This window comes from Macaca nemestrina, chromosome 4 (genome assembly GCF_043159975.1).
Source record: "Macaca nemestrina isolate mMacNem1 chromosome 4, mMacNem.hap1, whole genome shotgun sequence".
NCBI lineage: Eukaryota > Metazoa > Chordata > Mammalia > Primates > Cercopithecidae > Macaca > Macaca nemestrina.
Window position 1 is genome coordinate 26,402,596 of NC_092128.1, and position 25,095 is coordinate 26,427,690.

The window sequence follows — 25,095 nt, forward strand, 5'->3', positions numbered from 1 at the left end:
CCCAAAGTGTTGGGATTATAGGCATGAACTACCGTGCCTGGCCTCTACACCCTTTCTAAAGGCTGTTGGGTTTCATTAGTTACTCCCAGTCCTTTATGATAAAATCACCTTTTTTCCTTAAGCTAGCTCAAATTCATTTCTGTTTTGGCAGTTAGAGGCCCCAGTAATACTCTGGAGAAGCTCTGTGCCTCTGTTTCCCAAAGATCAGCAGTGGTTCAGCACATCAACACCTAGTCCAGGGCTGGCCTTACCTCCTTCCTTTCTTCTGAGCTGGTGAGTCAGAAGGAAGCAGGTGTGTGCAAAGTTGGCAGCTGAGCTGACACGGAGAAGAAGTTGTTGGTGAGGAGCCGGGGGGTCACAGCCCTGGTGCACACCTCTTGCTCTTGACTGACAGCTACTGCCTCCTCCCGGCAGGAGCTGAGGTGGCCTCCACACCTTGTGTGCTCCAGCAGCTGCAGTCAGGGGAATGCCAGAAGCTGCCAACCCTGGCCTTTGTACCCTTGAACTCTTTGAAACTGTTCTCTCAAGTCTACTTTGAATTTTCTTTAGTAACTTTTTAATAAAAACAGACCCAATGTAATCTTTAGCCTAACAGTTTTTGTACTGGCGGCCTAAGAAAGACAGATACAATGCTTGTCATATAGAAGAATGGTGTTGCTAGTTGGAATTTGTGGTAGACTTCAAATAAATTTTTAATGAGAACTTCTGGTTCAAAATGGTGGGCTGAGTACATGCTTTCACCTCTGTCACTTCTGAGTTGTCTATCATGGCAAAGGGATTGGGGAGGAAGATTGTCAAATGCAAGAAATCCCAACACATTTCTGGAAGATGGAATGAATGGGATTTTGATGCATGCAACTGTCTGGGAAAGGCATAACCTGGAATAAAAGTGGCACTGCAGTGGATGTGGGAATTCATATGCTTGTTAGAAAGCAGAAAGGATTCTGGGCTCAGAGTTGGCAGGTATAGTGGAACACAGGAGTGAGAAATGGGACTCACAAGAGGAGGGACGGTTAAAAGTTGCTATGGTTGGTATGGCCCACATATCATACTTTGGTACAGATAATCTGGTATCTGCTTCAAGATAAAATGTAAAAGGCATACTGTAAATTTAAATCAGCCCTCTGTGGAAGGCTAAGGCATCCAGTGCAGGTTTTGGTGATCCAGGACAGAGCCCTCCATGTTCTGGCATTTGGGGAGTTCTTGGCTTGGTTTTTAAGTGAGAGCCTCATACATTCTTCCTAAAGCCAAAACCACCAGCATGCCACCAGGCAATATTTCACACCCCACGGAGAGCTCCTAGTCAGGATTCTAAGGAAGAAACCTGCTGGGAAAAAAGAAAAATCTCTTGGGTTCCAACATCATGCAGAAAAAAAATCCTACATCAGCCACTTTGTCCAATTTAACTACGGAAGGACAACCAAGAACCACAAGAATTGGAGAAGAACCAGAAGCATGAAAGAGACAGAACAAGGTAGACAAACTGACCCCACTGGACACCAAGTCCATCTCCAAAAAAATCTTGTAATTTATATACTCAAATTCAGTGGTGTATTACATCCATAAAACAAGCAGAAGATGTAATGGAAAAGGAACAGAAAGAGAAAAAGAGATACTTCTTAGAGATTTAAAAAATCTTGATTACCAAAATTAAAAATGTTCAAAACAGGCTTGAAATGTAAAGTCAAGGGAATCTCTCAGAATGTAGAAAAGAAATATGAAGGGAAAAATAATAGTGGAGAAAAGGTAAGGGACATGAGAACTCATCCTTTAAGTCAAACATAAAATGAAGATCAATCCCACCCAGAAAGAAAGAATAGAAAAAATGGAAATTAGCAAAGAAACAGTAGAATAAAATTTATCAGGGCTGAAGAAGGACCTTAATTTTAGAAGACCCCAAGTATCCAGGATAGTAAATGGAAAAATAAAACAAAGCAAAGCAAAACAAATGACCCAACACTTAGACATTTTTCTGCAAAATTCTAGAGCACCAAAGACAACTGATAGATCCTACAATTTCCTAGAGAGACAATGCAAGTTGTCTCAAAGACACTAAACTCAAACTGGCAATTGACTATTCATCTGTAACCCTCAGTGTTAGAAGACAATACAAGAATGCCTTCAAAGTTCTGAGAGAATAGGACCTAACTTAAAAAAAAACTTATTTACCCAACCCAATTGTCAATCAAATATTAGGGCAAAATAAGGCCATTTAATTTCCTTATACCCTTTCTTAGGCAGCATCTGAGGTCGTATCCCAGCAGCATGGGGAAGTAAACAGAAGACGAGAAAGACATAGAATCCAGGAGACAGGAGATCAGGTCCAATCCAGGAAAACAACTAAGGAGACCCCAGAGTAACAGCCAGACTGATCCTGGAGGACGACCAATCCAGACTGGAACAGAAGAGCAAAGTATTGTACAAGAGGGAATGAGAAGAAAGAGCACTCCTGTGGTAGGAATATCCTCTCAAGGATGGAACATCCTAAAAAATGACCGTTAGTCAAAGGAAAAAATGTACTTGGAAGCACCTAGATAAACAAGAAGCTGCACCACAAAGTCAGTATCCCAATAAGCAAAATGTATCATGATTTTAAGCAATTGCTGGAATATAAGAAAGGAAACTCATTGAACTTTATGCTGGGATGGCCATTATTCTTTGAGTGGCCTAAGGATTGCAATTTCAGATTTGTAGAAAGGAAATTGACACCCTGGCTCCACTTGTTTGGGCAGAGCAACGTGTGTATTGTGATCATAATTGTTGCTAACAACAAACAACAACAACAACATTTAGAGTGCATCTATGGAAGCTCAGAGGATGGCATTGTAGTTACAGAGTGCAAATGTTAATATCAGCATTTTAATGTGAAATTTATCTGACAGCAGGTTGGAGACAGAAGGGAGAAGGATGGGTAGGGGCATAAATACTCCCATCTTACCTGAAGGAGAACCAAAATACTGACTAAAGTTGATGGAACGATAAATGGAGGTACTGTTATTTAATGTTATAAAAGTAACTAAATATATCAATAAAAAATATGAAACCACACACATTGAGCTGGGTTTTAAAGGAGGACATTTTAAGTTGATAAACCAAGAAATGGAGTTATAAATACCATTTAGATTAAGGTAATCACCACCAACATGGCAGCTGGAAGATCAGGTGGGGCCAGGAGTGGCGTGAGCTCCAGCCTGGTCTCTGGCTGCAGTCAGCACTTTCTGCTTCCCCAAATGCACTAAGTAGTATCACTTTCTATTTGTGCATTGAGCAGAGCAAGGTTAGGGAGCATTATGTTATAGAACCTGACTGGCCTTCACCTCCTTTTTCTCAGCTGATGTACGGTCTGTGCTTGTTGCCTGGCACTTGTTTGCAGTAGAGACAGACATCTGTACCGCTCAAGGGTTCGGTGTGGTCTGCAGTGGCCTACAGGATACTGGCAATCTGAATAGAGGTGGGGAACCCTTCAGACCCACGGAGGGCCTGCTATCTACCACCAAAATGTCTCTCCAGCCGGGCCTGAGCAGCTGCGCGGTCCTCTGCCAGTGATGTCTGAGCCCTTGAGCAAGTCCCAGTCTCTTTGGGTTTCCCCAGAAGATCTTGGTGTGTGCTGCTGCTAGGGTTGTTTTTATGGTAAAGAGCCAACACACTTTAAGGAGGGAAAAAAAGCGAGGTGTTCCGCTCAGTTAAAGTGTGTGGGAAAGTCAGTGAGAAGATGGTGCTGATGACATAAGCCTATGAAGCCCTCAAGTCACCTGCGGTGGAGGCTAATCTTTTGCAGTTACAAATTCTGTATTTGGCAGCACTGAGTAAAAATCAGAACGGGACTTCACCTGAAGACATGGTAGACTTTTCTGGAAAAGGACAGAAAAGCCAGCTCTGTGAACTTTCAGTTCACGGACAGACACTGTCACTCAAAGATGCATCAAAATCCCTCCAATCCTAAGTGACTGATTCAAAAAACATCTTAAAAGCATTTTAGAACAATGGAGAGCAACATCAGAAGAGAATGATGGACAGTTTGAATGAAAACACTCATCTTCAGGAAAGTCTAGAACTGCTTGCCAAAAAAACCGTGAGATGGGAGCAAAGAGTGCAGGAACTGAAGGAACGGAAAACCCTCTTGAAAACGCAAACGCGGGAATGAAATAGGTCATGGGTGATAAAGTGGGCCAGTGAACATCTCCGATAAAAACCTTGCTGAAGGTCGTAGGTGTGCCTGTCTCTTTAGAGATCACGTGGCTGATGGCAGCTTGAAATTAGAAAAAAGAAAGCAGAAAGAACTGGAGATCATCCGGTCTATCAGTTACAAGTTGATTTGAAGAGACTCCTGGATGCTGTTAACTTAAATGTTTTCTTTAGAAGATTTGAAGGGAAAAAGAAAAAAAAAAATCCAAGAAATTATGTGAAGAAAATCAAATGAATGAAGAGCTTCCAGGACAAACAAAGTCTCCAAACTGAGCAAGCATCTCTGCTGACTGAAAATTCACAGCTTCAAAGTGAGATTCAGAAGCTTCCCCTGGAACTTGAAATACATAAAGAACATGTAAGGCAACTTCAGAGAAAATCAGTGGAAGAGGAAATATACCACCTAGAAACAGAGAAGAAACGTTCTACAATGTATGCAGAAACATGAGCCATACATATTGGAAGTGCAGCCTCTACAGATGATGGCTGAAGATATGGACAATGGGTTGGACAGAACCAGTTCCTTCTTTCTTACTTGTTTTTTTTTTTTTTTATTTTTTATTTTTTATTTTTATTTTTATTTGAGACGGAGTCTCGCTCTGTCTCCCAGGCTGCAGTGCAGTGGCGTGATCTTGGCTCACTGCAACCTCTGCCTCCCAGGTTCAAGCGATTCTCCTGTCTTAGCCTCCTGAGTAGCTGGGACTGCAGGTGTGTGCCACCATGCCTGGCTAATTTTTGTATTTTTAATGGAGGCAGGGTTTCACCATATTGGTCAGGCTGGTCTTGACCTCCGGACCTTGTGATCCACCGAGCCACCGTGCCTGGCCCAGTTCCTTCTTTCAAAGCCAGATTGTTTTCTGTGAGAAAAGTACTCCAGAAAGTTGGATGGGGTAGCCCTGTCAACAGAAAGAAGTCTCAACAAGCTTAGAAAATAAAATAATCACTGCAAATATTGGCTAATGCTGTGTCTGAGTCCCAGCCTCTCCCTGGTGGCCCTTTTGCTCCACACGCAGCCCACAGAGGCCTGGAAGTATCAGGGGAGGACCTGGGCCTTCAGGTCGCCCAGGAAACAGGAGGATAAAGCTGTGGGAGTGCAGGGATCTAGGGCCACAGCTCAGTATCATTCAACCTTCCCATCAGCCAACCACAGCAAGACATTTGCCTGTGTTCTTGCAGTAAAAGTTTTGATGTATCTCTTATAGTTTAACGCTTGCCATTTCATGGATGGCATAGTTGCTTTCATTAAAATTTGATAGCATTAAGAGAAGAAGCCGGGCGTGGTCACATGCAGCCATAGTCCCAGCTACGCTGGAGGTTGAGGCAGGAGCGTCGCTTGAGCCCAGGAGGTGGAAGTTGCACTCAGTTGTGATTGCGTCTCTGGACTCCAGCCTGGGCAATGGAGAGAGACCCTGTTTCTAAAAAAAAAAAAGGTAATAATCACCAAAAGAATTAAAAATGGATTGGGCTTAGGAATTGCCTCTGGGAAGTGAAGTGGACGAGAGTGCGGAGACCAGAAGTGAAGTGGGCAAGAGTGTGGAGACCACTGCTGTGCGTGGAAGCTGGAGGAGCGACTAATCTGCATAGCCCTGGGGCTCATTTCCTCCCTTTGGAGCACCTGGTCCAGCCAGGCCCAACCTCAGCCCACCTGTTTGAGAATGATGAGTGCTCAGGGGACCAGATACACTCTGCTGCTTCTCTGACTTGTAAATGTTCCATTAATAACCCCTATTGTATATTTACACAACGTGGCGCTGGCTGCTTATGCCTCCACACTCCCTTTGCCCAACACAGCACTTGTGTATGATTTGCTTTGTTCCCGTATGCATGTCCTTTTGAGAAAAAAAATAAAACTGTAAAAGCCCGTTTATCGAATTTCTACTGTGTGGCAGGCATAGTACTGGGTACTGATGATTTCTATTATAAACAATAATAGAAACAGAAATCCTTCTTGAATGATGGGAGATCTAAGGGCTGTGTTTCATAGAGCTTCACTAACACTCACAGAGGGAAGTCTGTGAGTTCAACTCAAACATCTACCTGTTCTCCCCACCCAGTACCCTCTGCCCTCCTGGGGAAGGAGCTCTCTAGTAAGGGTCTCAAGGCAAGGGGCTTCTAAGGTAACCACACTTTCCATTTGTGTACATCTTTGACCAGCCATGAAATTTCAGGTATCAGATATATGCCATGGCAGGAGAAAGGGCTGGGGGTGGGGTCGTAGCCTTGAGAATATCCTGAAAATGACTGGATGGTAAAGCTGATGATATGCCCTTGAGTTTAGCTTTCACATTGAAGGAGGGATATGCAAGTTGATGGAAAAAACAGGACTTAAGTTTGCTTTTTTATTTTTTTGAGATGGGATCCTGTCTGTTGCCCAGGCTGGAGTGCAGTGGCATGATCATAGCTCATTGTAGCCTGGAACTCCTGTGCTCAAGCAATCCTCCTGCCTCAGCTTCCCAAGTAGCTAAGAATGCAGATAAGATAGGAATAGATAGGAGTTCCTATCTACCACAACCAGCTAATTACAAACATTTATTTTTTGGTAGATGTGGGGTCTTGCTAAGTTGTCCAGGCTGATCTTGAATTCCAGACCTTAAGCAATCCTTTTGCCTTGGGCGTCTGAAGTGTTGGGGTTACAGGTGTGAGCTACCACACCTGGCCTGCTTTTTAAAAATTGAGTGCCTTCCTGTTTTTCTAAGCTTGAATGCCCTTTATAAAAACAAAAATAAAACAAACTTTAAAAACCCAACCATTTATTTTCATTCTAGAGTAGTTGACTCATCCGGGGTCAATAGGGCCAAAGTGATGAACTCAACCCCTGAGATCTGTGTTGTGATCGTTAGTTGTATCTCTGGAGGATGAAGACTTCCTATCTTATTTATCCTCAAACTCTTGTGTTCAGAATAGTTCCAAGCACATATGAAGGGCTCAAACAAATTAATACAAATTAATACAAAGTAATTTGTAGTGTATCTTACTTTGGTACCAACCTAATACTAAAATGACAGATGTCAATAAATAATTCACTAATAAATGTGTCTCTTAGTTATAAGATTTGGTCCTGAACACATAAACCATGTGGCCCATCGCCAAAGCTGAGTGGGTGAATGGGTAGATGAAGGGATGCCCTGTTCAGAAGTGAGTTTGCCATGAGAGTGCAGAAGTTTAGCTCAGCCCACCCTCCACGATCGGTGAAACGACTCAAGCACCGTCAGCAGACAGAGGAATAGCAAAACCATATAAAAATTTATCAAAACAAGACAGCATCTATTTTATTGTCAATACCACTTCAAGAAAATTAATTTCCTGTGCGGTTTTTGTTTCTGTATTTTAGTGGTCGAATGTAGTGCCCAGCACACACTAAATAATGGTTTCCTTCATTCTCTCATTTTTGTCTTTTTGTTTTTTTCAGAAAGCCCCTGATTGATTAAATGTCTCCCTGCATATTGCCCTTAATCCTATGCTCTTTTCCCCCAACCTCCTCTTCAGCACCCGAGCATTCTAATTTCATCGTGCAGGGAGCTGGCTTGAACCAAAACAAAGCAGCACGTGAACCCAGTACCAAGCAATATGGCACACGAGTGCCAGCTCCAAAGGATCTGCCAACTCAGGAGAGAAGAGGGGCTGGAGGTGGGGAGGCCATGGGTCAGGATGTGATGACAGGATTAGAAAGGACTTGGAAAGGGAGAGAGAGTCGAGCTGCTCTGTGCTCTGGACTTGGATGAAGCTGTCATGACAAAGTGATACGGTTTCCTACCCACCGTCTCCTGCTCTGATGCCAGCCACAAAGTTGTAGAGAGGCATGGACAGAATGTTTTATTACAGTTGAAAATGAAGTCCTTTTTTTTTTTTTTTTTTGGACCTTATGGGCTGCAGGAAAGCTCTACCCTTTTAGTCCCCTGTTTTTCCTATCTGTAAAATGGATCTCCTAATGCTTGCTGAGGAAGGCAAAGAAGTGTCTTCACAAGCACTGGCCTAACAAAACTGACCTTATCATCTGCAGCACAAAGAAATGAAAAGCCACGGCCAGGCCAGCTCCCTTCTTGACTGGGATCTAAACCTCTGTGGGGGAGGGAGCTGCCTCCTGCTCAAAGGAGAGCCCTTCAGAGGGATGTTTTATGGACACTGCTGGAAACATAGAGGATACAGTAAAACACAAAAGCAAGTGTTTTGAGCTAGAGATCCCATTCATTCTGCTTGACAGACGTAAATTACTCACCAGACACAGGCATTTCCCCTCATGGTCATCACCCAGTGAAGGGGAGAGCTTTTATTTTCTAAATGATATATGGATCCAATAAAATTCTTATTACATCATCTCTACTGGCCAGCACAACTCACAGTGGGAGAGCACTATGGGAAAATGAATGCTTCCTCTGGAATGGGGTATAGAGATGTGCGTGGGTGTGTGTGAGTGTGCATGTTTGTGTAAAGATTTCTGACAGACAGGAGATCGAGACCATCCTGGCTAACATGGTGAAACCCCATCTCTACTAAAAATACAAAAAAATTAGCCGGGCGTAGTGATGAGCACCTGTAGTCCCAGCTACTTGGGAGGCTGAGGCAGGAGAATGGCGTGAACCCAAGAGGCGGAGCTTGCAGTGAGCCACGATTGCGCCACTGCACTCTAGCCTGGGTGACAGAGCGAGACTCTGTCTCAAAAAAATAAAAATAAAAATAAATAAAGATTTCTGACAGAGAAAGATGGGAAGTTGTATTAATATTAGTTGACTGAGCTCCAACATCCAACACTCACAGGCAAAACCAAGCATCTTTCCTGGGACCTTCCTCAGGGTGTCACTATTGAAATAAGATGCTATTAGGGAACAGCTTGGAAAGGATATAGTAGACCAAGGCCCCAGGGCTCAAGGAGTAAGACTGAAGGGCTCTTGTCAGACTCAATATTTCTTCCCTGAAGTAGGAGGTGAACAAGGAAGAATATATATATATATATATATATATATTTTTTTTTTTTTTTTTTTTTTGAGACAAGGTCTCACTCTGTCACCCAGGCTGAAGTATAGTGGTGCAATCATGGCTCACTGCAGCCTCGACGTCCCCAGGCTCAGGTGATCCTCCCACCTCAGCCTCCCAAGTAGCTGGACTTACAGGCACGTGCCACCTTGCCTGGCTAATTTTTTTGTTTGTTTGTTTTAGCTAGAGACAGGGTTTTTCTATGTTGCCCAGGCTGGTCTTGTACTCCTGGGCTCAAGTGATTGTCTCACCTCACCCCCGCAGAGTGCTAGGATTATAGGAATGAGCCACCATGCTTGGCCAGAATCTATAATGTTGAATTTAAGATATCTGATATTTGGTATATGCCATGGCAGTGGGGAAGGGCTAGAAATGGAGTAGTTGAGTGCAGGGCTCTCAGACCCCCAAAGCTTCAAATCATCTTGTATAGCAATCTAGGAGGAGAGCCTCCTTCAATCACATAAAGATCCCAGGAGACTGTCTTCTCCAGAGATAAGTTATCGATGGGCTAGTGACCTTGAGTCAAATCGAGTATGTGGAACTATGCCCCTTTTTATTGACAGAGGGCTGAGATGTGGTAGCAAGGTGGAGTGGTGAGTGACACCCCAAAGCTGGATAGCTCTAACCACCTCACCCCTGCAGGTGGCTGTGTCTGAGTCCTCAGTTACTCCCTGGGTCTTAGAAAGCTGAAGATATTAATAGAGGATTTCTCTGACTTCAGTGAGTCGGAGGGAACAGCTGCACCTGGGGAGTTTTTCCACTTGACGAGATGGACTGCTTCCCAAAGCATCGTTGCAATCTGCCATGAAGGCTTGGCATACCTAGGAGCTCTGGGATAGAACACAACCACACAACCAAGCCTTGAATAGCTTCAGTGCTGGGTATCCCAAAAGGCAGACTAAGTAGTTGCACGCCCATGCACACACACACACTCTCTTACAAGATGTTTAGATACTTGACAGTATGAGCTAGTCATCCTAGGAAAAAATCGAAACCAGGCTGGACTTTCCTACCCTTACAGTTTAGTGCTTTTTTTTTTTTTTTGGAATGTCACATAACAGGGCTCAGTGTTTTGGGCCCTGGATAATTTGGATGCCTTGTGCCCAGAGTTCCCTAAAGGGAGGGAGCTCTGAGAAGTGCATTGTCCTCTTGGAGAAGCTTGGGCTCAGTGGGGTTGTGTGCAGCCTGGTGAGACATAAACATCACAGCGAGCTTTGGGGCTCCTCATCTCCTGAATTCTCATGTACTATTCTTATGTTCAAGTTCATACTTTTGAAATGCAATTTGGTAGGAAAAACTATACCCATACATATACCCATACAAGTTTAGGTAAAGAAACCAGCAGTGCTGTACTCTCCCAGCTCAGGTTAGGTGAATTCAACCTTGTAATACTTAAAGTGCTGCCAGGTCCACAGGGCTCTGTCCTTTTAGGACCCTGCCTGCCCCTCAGAGGGGAGCCAAGGGGAAGGATAGATGGCCATGGGGACCCCCACAGTCCATGGATCATTGACCATCAAGAATGTTGCTATGGGTTTCTCTAGGAAGAATGGGGGCCACCAGGCCCTGATAAAAGGAGTCTATACAAGATGTGAGGGTGGTAAATCTGTCCCAGGGAATATCAGCTTTCCAAACTAGATGTGATTGTTAGTTGAAAAAAAAAAAAAAAAAGAGTCCTAGAAGGTAGGGAGAGAGTTTCTCTAGACCACTACCAAATATATCTTTCAACAACGGCGGAAGTGTCATATTACTTTTATTTTAGTCCACAAGACACTCAGCTTTCATGGTCTTACACCGTCTCAACATATCTTAACTGCACCATAATGCTTGTCTCTCTCTCCTCGGACTCCAGCTCCATCCCCTTGAGGACAGTCTCCATAGTGGTTTCCATGTTCAATTCAGCTCCAAAGTCAGACAGAATCACGTTCTACCCCAGCTCCACCCCTTGCCACCAGTTCCTTATCCTCTTTCATCCTCAGTTTCCTCTTTTGTAAAGTGGAGATAATAATGGCCCCTACCTCCTTAGCCTAGCTAGCACCTGGCCTGCAGTTAAGTGTTTGATCAATATCTGCTGCTGTAATACACAAATCATCATCATCATCATCATCATCATCATCATCATCATCATCATGTCAACTGGTTGAAGAGCCCCCTGGTGGTGGTGATTCTGGAAAGAGTATAGGTTCTCTGCAATCACAAATGCAAAATGAAAAAAACAACTCTTTGAATATAGAGACAGGTAAAAGCACCTGAATGCTGAGGGTGTGCCGCCTCAGCGGTTGTGCTTAACCGACAGGCTCCATAATGGTGTGAACACTGCACGCCCTGGCTGTCTGTTTTGTGTCGAACTTAATCCTTATTTTCACAAACCCAAGACTGTTTCAAAAAAGGGCTTGTGGCCACCATGAGAAAGAACAATGCAGTTACCTGACAACCTGGCGGTTCCCTGGTGCTTACTGACATTGCTTTGTTTTTTGGAATCACCTTAAAAGCATTTTAGAGATGGTAGGGAAGGGTGGAACTCTGAAAGAAGGAAACCAACAGGGCGTTGAAGGGCAGAGTAAGAGCTTGAGAAATCCATTATCCATTAACATTATCTTGGAAGTCAAGACTTAGAGATACCCCAGGATAAGTTTTCTTTCTCCACAACAGACAGTTAATTACACTATAGCCAATCTGTGTGGTTATAAGAGCTTATCTGAAACAACGACAACTCATAGCTCCAATAACCGAATGTCACTGGAGGAATTCCCTCTTCTGATCTCTTTGCACCACATCAGCTTCACTGACAGAGGCTCGCGCACTTCCGTGGTCACTGAGCCTCCCTCCCATCCTTACACAGGATGGTGCTGTTGGGGAGAATCCTGGCCAAGTCTACAAGATTCTTGTGTTCTTCCTGCCAGATGCCAGGGTCATCTGTGCTCTCCTCACTTCCTCTCTTAGCAACTATGGTCAGGCTAGTTTTAGACTCTGCAAACTCATTCATACGGAGAAGTAAGTGATTATCGATAATTAAATCCTTGCAATATGGGTGCTTCATAAGTTGAGGCCATGTCTTCCTTTAAAGGCATGAGTCTATAAAGGCGGATTTTCAGGCCTCAGGTGCACATTGTGGCAGGGAAAATGTGTTGAAGAATAGGTGATTTAGTGAAAGTTCTTCTCAGAATTGCTCCAAATTATACCACACAAGTGACCTTTTACTCTACCCGTGGTTTAAGGATATAGCAACAATTATAGTCTGTGGAAAGCCTACTACCTAAAGGAAAAAGGTTTAGAAGATGCAGTGGAATCTTATTGTCACACAGTAGACCCTTGACATTCTTAAAGGCTGTGGCCTTGGACCTTAGTGAATTACCAAATTTGAGAATGACATCAAGTCGTGTAATTTCTACCCCACAAGGTAATAAAGTATAATTGAAAAACCTAATGCCTCTTTCAGATCCATAATGGTTCTATAAATACAGCACTTGGGTAATTCATAAAGCCACTTTCTGGCCTAGACCATCACATGATTAGTTAGACCTCTTCTCTTCCCTGCCATGCCAGCAGCTGCCTTTCTTTCCCACCCAGTTTCCCACAAAGAAGCACGAGCTTTATCACCTCCCATGTGCTCCATGACAAATGGAGAAGAACAAAGCCACCAGCCCAGTGCCCTGTCCTTACATCCGGCTCTGAGTACATGACCGTGCCTTGGCAACGTGACAAATGACTGCACATTGCGTGTCGTAAATGATGGGGTCATTCATGAATAGTTAAAACCATGAATGCGAAGCCCTTGAATGCCAACGGCCTTCCGGGCTGATATCATGGAAATGACTTTAACACTTGAGCTGGAGGCTGAGAAACATCACTGCGGGCCCCTGTCTTCACCGGGTGGAACATCTCCCCCTTTGTGGTGTCCCCAGTCACGTGTATCTGATGGCCTCTGTCTTCGTTTCTCAGGGCTGCCATCATAAAGTGCCACAAACTGGGTAGAATGACAGGAATTTGCTGTCTCACAGTTCTGGAGGGTGAAAGCCCAAAATTGGTGTTGGCAGGGCCAGGCTTCCCTGACCCTCGATATTTGTCCTTTTGTGACTGGCTTATTTTACCTAGGATAGTGCCCTAAGGTCCTTCCCTGTTGCACTGTTAGTGGGAAAGCAAAATTGTGCAGCCACTGTGAAAAACAGTATGATGCTTCCTAAAAATATTAAAAATAGAATTACCATGTGATGCATCAATTCCACGTCTGGGTATAGGCCCACAAGAACTGAAAGCAGGGTCTCAAGCCAGGTGCTTGTCCACCCGTGATCACAGTGGTATTATTCACAACAGGCAAAAAGTGGAGGCAACCCAGGTGTCCAGGAGGCCAGGCACCAGGGAAGGACCTGCTCCAGATTTCTCCTTTAGTTTCTGGAAGCCTCAGGTCTTCCTTGGCTAGAAGATGGCTGCTTCCTCCCTATCTCTTCACACCATCTTCCCTCGGTGTGTGTCTCTGTCTCCTTGCCTGGCATACTTTTTCATAAGGATACCAGTCATGTTGGTAATATTAAGAGCCCACCTACTCCAGTATGACCTTATCTTAATGAATTACATCTGCAATGACCCTATTTCCATATAAGGTCACATTCTGAGGTACTGGGCGTGAGGATTTTAGTATATGAATTTTGAGAGGATGCTATTCAACCTGTAACAACTGCATACACTTCCTTGATGCTTCTGTTAAGTGGTGAGGGGGCAGCTTTCAGGGGTCAAAAGAGTGATAAACACCTAGTCTACCTCGTTCTTTACCCATCTCACCATACCACACACACTCACACACCTGGATGCTTTTAAAGAAGCTCTGGCACCTCACACCCATTAGGATGGCTGTTACCAAACACAGCAACAACAACAGAAAGTAAATATTGGCAAAGATGTGAAGAAATTGCACTGTTGGTGGGAAAGCAAAATTGTGCAGCCACTGTGAAAAACTGTATGATGCTTCCTAAAAATATTAAAAATAGAATTACCATGTGATGCCACAATTCCATTTCTGGGTAAAGACCCAAAAGAACTGAAAGCAGGGTCTCAAACAGGTGCTTGTCCACCCGTGATCACAGTGGTATTATTCACAACAGGCAAAAAGTGGAGGCAACCCAGGTGTCCAGCAACAGATGAATGGATGAACAAAACATGGTGTAGGTTGAGTAGTGGAAATGTGCGGGACCAGAGGGGCTTTTGACCATATTTTGGAGTCTGGAATATTTGCATATATATAATGGGATATCTTGGAGATGGGACCCAAGTCTAAACTTAAAATTCATTTATGTTTCATATATACCTTATACACACAGCCTGAAGGTAATTTTATACAATTTAATAATTTTGTGCATGAGGCCCAGCACAGTAGCTCACACCTGTAATCCCAGCACTTTGGGAGGCTGAGGAGGGCAGATCCCTTGAGGTCAGGAGTACAAGACCAGCCTGACCAACATGATGAAACCCTGTCTCAAATAATAATACAAAAATTAGCCAGATATGGTGGTACGTGCCTGTAGTCCCAGCTAACTTGGGAGGCTGAGCCAGGAGAATCGCTTGAATCCGGGAGGTAGAGGTTGCAGTGAGCTGAGATCGTGCCACTGCACTGCAGCCTGGGTGACAGAGTGAGACCTTGTCTCAAAGGAAAAAAAAAATTGTGCATGAAACAAGGTTTGTGTGCGTTGACCCATCTGAAGGCAAAAGTGTCAGGTATGGAATTTTCGACTTGTGGTGTTTTGTAGATGCTCAAAAAGTTCAGATTTGAGGTTTTGGGATTAGAGATGCTCAACCTGTATTTACCTACAATGGGATATTCTTCAGCTTTCAAAGGGAAGAGAATTCTGACACATGATCCAAGATGGATGGACCTTAAGGCACTATCCTAGGTAAAATAAGCCAGGCACAAAAGGACAAATATCATGTGATTCCACTTAAATGTGGTATGTAGAATTGGCAAATTCATAGAGACAGAAAGAAGAGTGGTGGGTAACAGGGGTGGCTGGTGGGTAACAGGGGTGGCTGGGGGGAGAGGGAGTGGGGATGGGGAGTTTTTTTAATGGGGTATGAAGTTTCAGTTTTGAAAATTAAAAACAGTTCTGGAGATGGATGGTGGCGATGGTGACATAGCAATGTGAGTGCCGCAGAGCTTCACACTGAAACATGATTGAAGTGGTACATTTATATCATGTGTGTTTTACCACGGTTTTCTAAAAAGAAGCTTCGGAGGTCCTTTTTAAGATTCCTCTGCAGCCGGGTGCAGTGACTCACGCCTGTAATCCCAGCATTTTGGGAGGTTGAGGCGGGTGGATCACTTGAGGCCAGGAGTTTGAGACCAGCCTGGCCAACATGGTGAAACCCCATCTCTACTAAAAAAAAATACAAAAATTAACCAGGTGTGGTGCTGCCCACCTGTCATCCCAGCTACTCAGGAGGCTGAGGCACGAGAATCGCTTGAACCCAGGAGGCAGAGATTGCAGTGAGCTGAGATTGTGCCACTGCACTCCAGCCTGGGTGACAGAGTGAGACTCCATCTCAAAAACAAACAAACAAACAAACAAACAAACAACCATCCATCTGCTTGTGCCTGGCCCTGGGATTTCATGCAGGTCATTTTCCTCTTCCAGCATCAGTTTTCTCGTTTCCATATGGGAACTGTGTGTCCCCCAGTGCCTCCCAGGATGGACCTGGGACCTGCCAGGGAACTCCCCTCAGAAGAAGAGCCTTGCCTGGTGTGTCCAGCGGGCCATGGGCTCAGGGGGCCTCGAGTACTGATACTGGTGAAAACTGCTAGAGAATACGTGGGAGCCCAAAGCTGGGTGCTGAGGAGTTAAATGTGGTTGACTAGAACCGTCCTGAAAGGACAGCATTCATGGCCTAAGGTCTTTGGGGAGACTGGAGACAAGTGTTTTGCCCCGTTTCCCTCTTCATATAAGGCTGTGCCCTTGGAGAGAAGGAATGTGATCACCCCAGGTCCGGCCAAGTCTCCATGGACCACAGGGAATTGGGAACCAGGACACCTTGGCTGTTCTGACAGCCCATCCATTCTCTGGCTGGAATGAATGAGCAATGAAGTCAAAGCTATCTAGGTTTCAAGATAAGTCTGTGCCTATTCTCTTTTGTTTCTGACACTGAGAGGACATAAGCCCCTTTTCAGGGGTTCCCTTCTAGAGCTGCTTTTCAGAGCCGCAGAGCCTGGCTAGGTCCCACTCCAAGGATCCCGGGTGTTGTCTGCAGCTGAGCGATGTGGGTGAGAGAGAACGCAGAGCTGAAATCTAGGAAGTGCACTTTGTGGTTGGCACTCTTCCTCAACCTCAAGACTCTGCCTGCCAAGATAGATTTCACGTTTGCCTTCTTCAGCGTCTTTGTTTCTGTTCTCACTCTTCTCCTTTCATAACGTTGCGACCAATAAAGTAGAAACCAGAGCAGACTCTGAGCCTGAGACCAGCACCTTCTTCAGAGGGAATCCCGCCAACAGAAGGATTTTCTTGTTCTTTTAGAGGAAAAGTGCCCCCTCTAGTAAGGGTATGAGCCAAGAAGGAGCCAAGCATGAACTTGGGGTCGGTTAAACAACACTGCCCAAAGCCGCCAGCTAAAGCTGCCATTTTCCCTGTACAAAGCCAACATTGCTGTCCACGGGCTGTCTGGACTCACGGAGTATTTGTCTTGCCAAGAGGCTTGTGGCTTTGATTCATCTACACTCAACTCTGTCCTCCTGGTGGCCGGAGGCCTGGGAGTCGTGGACAGGAACCAATCTAAAGTGCTCATGGGGCATCAAACATGGAGTCTCAGAGGGTAACTTCAATGATCCAACTTAAAGCAAGAAGGACCGTACCACCGATGGGACACCTACTGTGTGCTAGGGTTGTGGGAGGGGTGACACAGGACAATCTCATTTATTTCTCACAATAAGCCGTCCAAGTAGAACGGGTGGCCATCATTCTTACAGAGGAATCAACAGAAGCTCAGAGAGGCTGACCAAGGTACTGGAATCACCTGGGGGAGCTTTCAAATGTTCATGGACTATGCAACTTCAGAGTCAAAGTGAAAAAAATGCGGCCACTATTTTGGGAATTACTCCAAGAGAATTAAGCACTAGGAGAGGAGAGAGCACCTAAAATCCAGGGACACCATTCCCGGCATTTATAATCTTGGCCAAGGGCACCTTCTGGAAATCTTCAGCGATGGGCACATCTCTGCCCCGGCAGAGGAGCTGCAAAGAGGCAAGCAAAGTAGTTGAAGGCAGCAGCAGCTTTTGGAACAAGTGTGTCATTTACAGAGGGGTGATTACAGAGCCTGGAGGAAATTCCTGGGTGCTTTTTGTGAGGGTGATGGAGGCCTGTGCGGTGCACAGAGGGCGTCTCTACCTGAGAGGAAGAGAAAATAGCAGAAATAAGTGCCCAAGTCTTCTCCCCACTCCCTCTACACATCCTTAAGCATCCAGCTAAAAAAAAGAGATCTAATATTACTTAGACAAAGAAAAGCAACCCAGGCTTCCATTCCTATGTTTCTTCTTTCCCGATAGCTTGTGGAGTGCCTGCTGTTAAGGGCAGAAAAATATCACCCCATGCTCTAAAACATGACAAAAATTACCACCCTGTGACTGCTCCGGTCCTTGGCAGGTGAGCTCCAATGTTGGCAGACCAGGGTTTTTGGGAGTGCCAACTCTTTTGTGACAAAAATCACCAACAGAGGCACCAGTCATGGCTGAAGGAATTCACAGAGGCTCCCTGAGATGAGGTGGGGTGGGGCCCTGTCTTGCCCTGAGGATACAGGCTCATGGGTGCGGGAGCCACAGATAGCAGAATGGACAGGTCCAAGTCAAAGCAGAAGCTTGGGCAAGCAGAGGGCAGGGGTGAATGTGGACATTAAACCCTGCATAAGGCCAGGGGCCATGGCTCGTGCCTGGAATCCCAGCACTTTGGGAAGCTGAGACAGGAGGATCGCTTGAGCCCAGGAGTTTGAGACCAGCCTGGGTAACATGATGAGATCCCATCTGTACAAAATAAATTTTAAAAAATTAGCTGGACGTGGTGGTGCACACCTATAGCCCTAGCTACTCAGAAGGCTGAGGTGAGGAGAATCACCTGAGGCCAGGAGTTTGAGACCAGCCTGGGCAACATAGGGAGACCCTATCTCTAAAAAGAATTTTTAAAAATTGGCTGGCTGAGGTGGCACATGCTTGTGGTCCCAGCTACTCAAGGGGCTGAGGTGGGCCCGGCGTGGTGGCTCATGCCTGTAATCCCAGCACTTTGGGAGGCCGAGGTGGGTGGATTATGAGGTCAAGAGATCGAAACCATCCTGGCCAACATGGTGAAGCCATGTCTCTACTAAAAATACAAAAATTAGCTTGGCGTGGTGGTGGATGCCTGTAATCCTAGCTACTTGAGAGGCTGAGGCAGGAGAATTGCTTGAACCCAGGAGGTGGAGCTTGTAGTGAGCCAAGATCATGCCACTGCACTTCAGCCTGGTGACAGAGTGAGACTCCAGCTCAAAAAAAAAAAAAAAAAAAAAAAAAAAAAACTAAAACATATATATATATATTGCTTGGGCCTGGGAGGTCAAGGCTGCAGTGAGCTATGATTGCACCACTATACTTCAGGTTGGGCAACAGAGTAAGACACTGTCTCAAACAAACAAACAAACAAACAAAAACCAACAAAAACACAACCCTGCATAAGCTTAGAATCACAAATGTAGACAGCGCCGACCAACAGCAGTGGTTGGCAAACTCTGGCTCTGTGAACCAAATCTGAATGAAGGCCTGTATTTGTGCCACCCTTGACGAAGCATGGTTTCTACATTTTTAGATACAGTAGTTGGAAAAAAACCCCAATATTTTGTGACAGGTAAAAGTGATACGAAATTTAAATTTTAGTGTCCATATAAAGTTTTATTGACACACAGCTCATTTGTCTACATGGGCTGTGGCTACTTTTGCTCTTCAATAGTAGGGTTGGGGTGACAGAGCCTATATGACCCAGAAAACCTAAAAGATGTACTATCTGGTCCTTCCCAAAAGAGTCTGTCAATCCCAGGCTAAGAGGAATTTAAATCCAAGCTCTGACACTTACAGGCTGGGTGACTTTGGGTCAGTTCTCTAACCTTTGTGAGTTTCAGGTTTCTCATCTATAAAATGAAGGAATAGTCATGCTTTTGCCATGTGGTTGGTGGAAGGATTACCTGAGACAGCAGATGAAAAGAAAGCACTAAGCAGAGACCTGGGGCAGAGCAGGCACTTGGTAAAAGTTTTCTTCTGTGATTCTGTTTGTCAGGCTTCTTAAGGAAAGAGTTTGACCCGTATGACAGAGACTGCAGGTTTGCTAACCCTATGGCTTTTCACAATAGGCTACTTTAGAGGCCTGGAAAAGCTAAATATTTGCTCACTCAGTCTCTCTTGCATCCAGTGATAATCATATGATGCAATCTGGCCAATGAGATACACATGGAAGTCTGCTCTGAGTATTCTGGGAAGGCTTTTGCTTTCTTGATTAAAAAAAAGGCATGTCATGGCTGAGCTCCACCAATTTTTCTTCCTGCCTGGGCTATAGGTGTGATGTCTGGAGCTGGGGCAGCCATTTTGAGCCCATGAAAGCAACAGTCAATAGAATTATGAAGACCACTGACTCTGAAATCATTAAACTGCCAACTCAATGTCATCAGCCACCTACTTTCAGACCTTTTGCTATTTAGAAAAATAAAACTCAATGTGTTTAAACTATTGTTACGTCAAGCTTTCTAACTGAACACATTTCTGACGGATACATCATTTTGGAAGTTGAGTGGGATTCAGAGGAGCTGTGGGTCACGAGGGAGGGCTTCTGCTTGAGGGAATCAGAAGTGACTGTTAGAAACAGGGATGTAAAGACATACCTTTTGAGAAACTGAGTCACAGACACAGGCACAGAGATAAGAGATAGGAGCTCAGAGTTCTGATCAAGCTCAACTTTGGCGAAGAGAAATTTCATTGTCATGGCATAGCAGGGACAGGTGAAGAAGAGGTTTATTGCCTTTCCCCAGGGGAGCTGTTAGCGAAGAACAGGGCCTATCAGCATTCCCGAGGCTGCCTTAGAGGGATAGGGAGGTAATGAAAATATATTCTCTTAATTAAAATGTACATATGTCTGGAAAACATACTCGTTATATTCCTCCTTGGAGTAACTTAGCAGTCTGAGCGAAGTCTACACATTGGATCTAAGCAGTTCTAAATAAGGCAGCCCCAGTGGCACTTGGAGAAGGAGCATCACCTGGTCCAGGGAGAGGTGATTCTCCTTTGATTTGGCCTTGACCCACTTAGATTTCCAAGAGCATAAAATGGCATGGTCTGTGGGAGGGGAGTGTAAGAGTAACAGCCTCAACAGGATGGGAAATAAGTTGTTACTTCTCCCTGGGCCAATCTGGGAAGGCTTTGTCAAGAAGGGGAGGTTTTGGTTTAAATTTATATATATATAATATATATATAAAAATATATATTTATAATATTTATATATTATATATAATATATAAATATATATTATATATGTTTTATATATACAATTATATATTATATATAAATTTATATGTAAATAAATATATATATGAATTTATATATAAATAAATTTATATATGAATATATATAAATTTGTATATATATAAATTTTTGTATATATACATATTATACATAAATATATAATATATTATATAATATATAACATATAATATATATAATTTGTATATAAATAAATTTATATGCTATATATACAATATATAAAATATATATAAATATATAAAAATATATATGTATATTATATTTTTAGTGGATGCATGTAAGTACAGTGGCTCATGTCTGTAGTCCCATCTACTCAGGAAACTGAGGTGGGAGGATGGCTTGAGCCCAGGAGTTCGAGGCTGCAGTGAGCTATGATCATGCCGCTGCACTCCAGCCTGTGTGCCAGAGAAAGACACTCTCCATTAAAAAAATAATCAGGTGAGCTGAGATCTGGCCACTGCACCCCAGCCTGGGCGACAGAGCGAGACTCCGTCTCAAAAAAAAAAAAAAAAAAAAAAAAAAAATAATCAGAGGTTGTAATATATTTTCTCTTTGGAGAGATAATGCAAGTTTAGTATAGGATATATTTTAATACAGAGAAGTATAAAAAAGAAAGAAAAACCACCCTGAAATCCCTCATCCCACACCCCAGGCAACCATAGCTCTCCCTCTGGGCAAATCAACATGTGTAATGAGAAGTTTTACACAAATGAAATCCTATCATGCTGAATATGCTTTCTTTATATTTTCTCCTCTCGCTCTCTTGCACCCTATTTTTTATTTGTAGATTTTTTTTGTATTGGTGACAATAGCTAGGAATCGCTGTTTATATGATCCACGTCACATTCCTTTGCATGGCTCCCTTGGGGAGGGAATTGGAGGAACTATTGGAATGGTGGAAAGGGGTTGTCTGGCTGGAGTTGAAGCATGGGATGATGTAGTAAAAGTTCCTGATGGATTTTCTAGTAAAGATGTAGGTTAAATTGGAGACAAGAGGGAGGTTAAGAAAATGGCACAAGTAGGTGATCATGGGAAGAGCTGCATAGCCTCCTCCGCCTTCTGACCGTCTAGAGCTCTCTAGGGGATCCGCTGGCTGGCTGGATGCCCTTCTGCATACCTGAGCACAGTCCCTGGCCCCTACTGTGTTGGGCAGATGCCCTGCTGGTTGTCTGGCCTGCCCAAGGTGGACAGAAGTGAGCCACAGCACTCCACTCACCCCAGAGCACCGGGAGGCTGCCTTGCCAACCAGGAAATGAAGTGGATAAATGATCCTGGCCTGAGAACCTGCCAGGTTAATTGGTCCAGGCACAGCCTCCCCAGTAAACAGGCCCTTCAGAAAACCATGGGGCAGCTTAGAAGCTCATTTTAGGGATGCAGAGCCTGAGCAAAACATATTAGAAAATAATTTCCTAGATTCTGTGCTGACGGGAGGTTACTATTTTGACACTTCAATATTCCTTCTGGCCGGTCATTGAATTTATTCTAATAGTGCTTTTTCTTATTTGTCTTTCGTTCACCCTTTACTTCTTCCTGTGAGGGTCATCACTGTGGCAGAATAGAACACTCCCTAGGAGCTTGGGTCTGGTGTCCACCTGGCTTTCCATCCTGGTGTCGTTACCTACCTGCTGTGTGATTGTGGGGAAGTTATTGGACTCTTCTGACCGTCAGTGACTTCTTCTATAAAATGAGGATATTAACAGTGCCCGCATCACACCGGTGCTTTGGCCATGCCTGTATTTCCATGACTTACTTAAGTGCACACTTAAAGGAAGTGTCCAGCTGCCTGGATTCCAAACACCCTCTCCCATCAGCCTCGCTTTTCAGACTCGGGCACTGTGCAGATGATGACGGCTTGGCCTTCCTCTTTCTGGCTCGGAGAGCTCCTCAAAAATCGCTTTGGCTTAAATGCTTCCTACACACACCATGAGGGACAGAAGCGAATACAACCTTGTGGTTCAGGTCACCTCAGGACTTCAGCCTCAGCTTTGCTTGAATATGTTAACGAGGACCAGAAATAAAATTATAACTAGAAGTAGGAAGCAGGGAGCGAGAATGAGAGCCGATGAGGTAGTGCACCACAAGCAGATGTGAGTGGGAGAAGAGATGGAGACCTCTCCCAAACAGCAGGGATGGTGGGAGGGAGAAGGTGCTGTCCTCCATCTGCCTCTACAGAGGCATGTGTCCCCGTGGCATGCCACGCAGCAGTCCAGGCTGATGGCAAAGTGAGCTCCCGGTGTGCTGGGTCAGTGAGCCATGCTCCTGCTTTGGAAGTAAAATGCTACAGGGAAGAGACCAGAGAGCCACAGGCTGGACTCTGGGATCCCTGGACCGGCCGAGACCTTCGGCTCTGCATCTATCTTTCCTTTCTTTTCTTTTTCTTTTCTTTTCTTTACTTTTCTTTTCTTTCTTTCTTTCCCTTCTTTCTTTCTTTCTTGTCTGCATCTCTCTCTCTTTCTTTCTACAGAGTCTCTCTGCATCTCTTTCTTTCTCTCCTTCCTTTCTTTCTCTCCTCTCTTTCTCTTTCTTCCTTTCTTTCCTTCCTTCCTTCTTTCTCTCCCCTCTTTCTCTATTTCTCTTCTCTCTCGCTCTTTACTTCCTTCCTTCTTTCTCTCCTCTCTTTCTCTCTTTCTTTCTTTTCCTTCCTTCCTTCTTTCTCTCCTCTCTTTCTCTCTCTTTCTCTTCTCTCTCTCCTTCCTTCCTTCCTTCTTTCCTCTTTCTCTTTCTTTCTTGTCTGCATCTCACTCTTTCTTTCTAGTCTCTCTGCATCTTTCTTTCTCTCCTCCTGTTTCTTTCTTTCCTTCCTTCTCTCCTCTTTCTTTCTTACCTTCCTTCTCTCTTCTTTCTTTCTTTCCTTTCTTCTCTCCTTTCCTTCCTTCCTTCTCTTCTTTCTCTTTCTTTCTTTCTTTCTTTCTTTCTTTCTTTCTTTCTTTCTTTCTTTCTTTCTTTCTTTCTTTCTTTCTTTCTTTCTTTCCTTCCTTCCTTCCTTCCTTCCTTCCTTCCTTCCTTCCTTCCTTCCTTCCTTCCTTCCTTCCTTCTTTCTTGTCTTGCTCTGTCACCCAGGCTGTAGTGCAGTGGCTCAATGCAACCCCCACCTCCTGGGTTCAAGCGATTCTCCTGTCTCAGCCTCCTGAGTAGCTGCAACTATAGGTGCATGCCACCATCCCCAGCTAATTTTTGTATTTTAGTAGAGACAGGGTTTTGCCATATTGGTCAGGCTGGTCTCGAACTTCTGACCTCAGGTAGTCTACCCGCCTTGGCCTCCCAAAGTGCTGGGGTTACAGGTGTGAGCCACCACGCCCGGCCCCTCTGCATCCCTTTCCCTTCTCCTTGCACATTCTGGTGGCCTGAGAAAGCCAAAGAGATGGAACAGAACAGAGACATGGAGACAGAACAGGCAGAGCACCTAAGCTAGCTGACTGGCTGGTTGCCTGCCACCCAGCAGCCCAATTTTTACCCAACTCTGGCTTCCTGCCACCCCAGGCTGTTCCTCATGCCCCTAACTGCCTTCCTCCGCCGCCCTGTTCTCCTACCTACCTCTGGGGAAAAAGAGAAAAGCTTCTCTTGGAAAAAAAAAAAAAGAGTCCCAGTGGAATGGCTGTAAAGGATAGATTAAGATGAATACATTTCCTGTAAACTTCGAATAGGAAGTGCTCTCCCAGATTCAGAAAAGGCCCCCTGCCCCTCCACTCCCTGGTGGAGCTCCTGGCCATGCCTTGCTGGGGATTTGTGGGTGGGTAGCACGGGGATGCCGCTCCTTTCCCCTCGCTCCTTCCCCTACTTCTCCCTCCCGCCCATAGCCAGACCTCAGGCTAAGTCCTCTGCTGGGCTTGAGAGCCTGGCAGGGTGGCACTAACTGCAGCTGAGCTAGCTCATGGGAGAGAATTCTGGCAAAAGAGAGCAGAATAGATGCTACTGTTGAGAATGAGATCCCTCCTAGCTTGGAGTTCTATGATTCCATGAACAATGAGGCATGAAAAAACACATTCAGCTAATTTCCACCCTAAGAGCACCATTCCCATTATGGGTAACTGTAAACATGTAGCACATTTCAGAGAAGGGGGCCCGAGGTGGGGGAAGGGGAGCCGAAAGGACTGAGCCACCTTTTTTTTTTTTTTCCCCCAGATTACAGGAACCTCAGCACTCTGGCTCGAGTAAGAACAGCCTGAACCAGCCACTGCTGGCAGTATTTCCTTTTGTCTTAAAAAATAAACCGAATTCACTTTCGAACAGAAAATAAGTATTAAACACAACACTTAATAACCTAAATTTTCATCCATTATTTGTCGATAAACATACTTTTTATGTAGTTCTAATCACCGTGTACATAGTATTTTATGTTGCTTTTCCACTTAACATGATTTAGAATGTGCGTTTTCCACGTATTGACATAGACTGAGTCTTGCCATTAGGTAGCTGTA

The 25,095-nt window shown here is 44.5% G+C and overlaps 1 long non-coding RNA gene across 2 annotated transcripts in view; it reads left to right on the forward strand.

Moving 5' to 3' along the window:
* Positions 1-19,890, forward strand: part of LOC105471362 (uncharacterized) — a 70,349-nt gene extending 50,459 nt beyond the window's left edge. For both annotated transcript variants that reach the window (XR_011621968.1, XR_011621967.1), the window contains exon 3: positions 19,701-19,890. This is a non-coding gene — a long non-coding RNA (uncharacterized lncRNA). The remainder of the gene's footprint in view (positions 1-19,700) is intronic.
* The last annotated feature ends 5,205 nt before the right edge of the window (positions 19,891-25,095 follow it).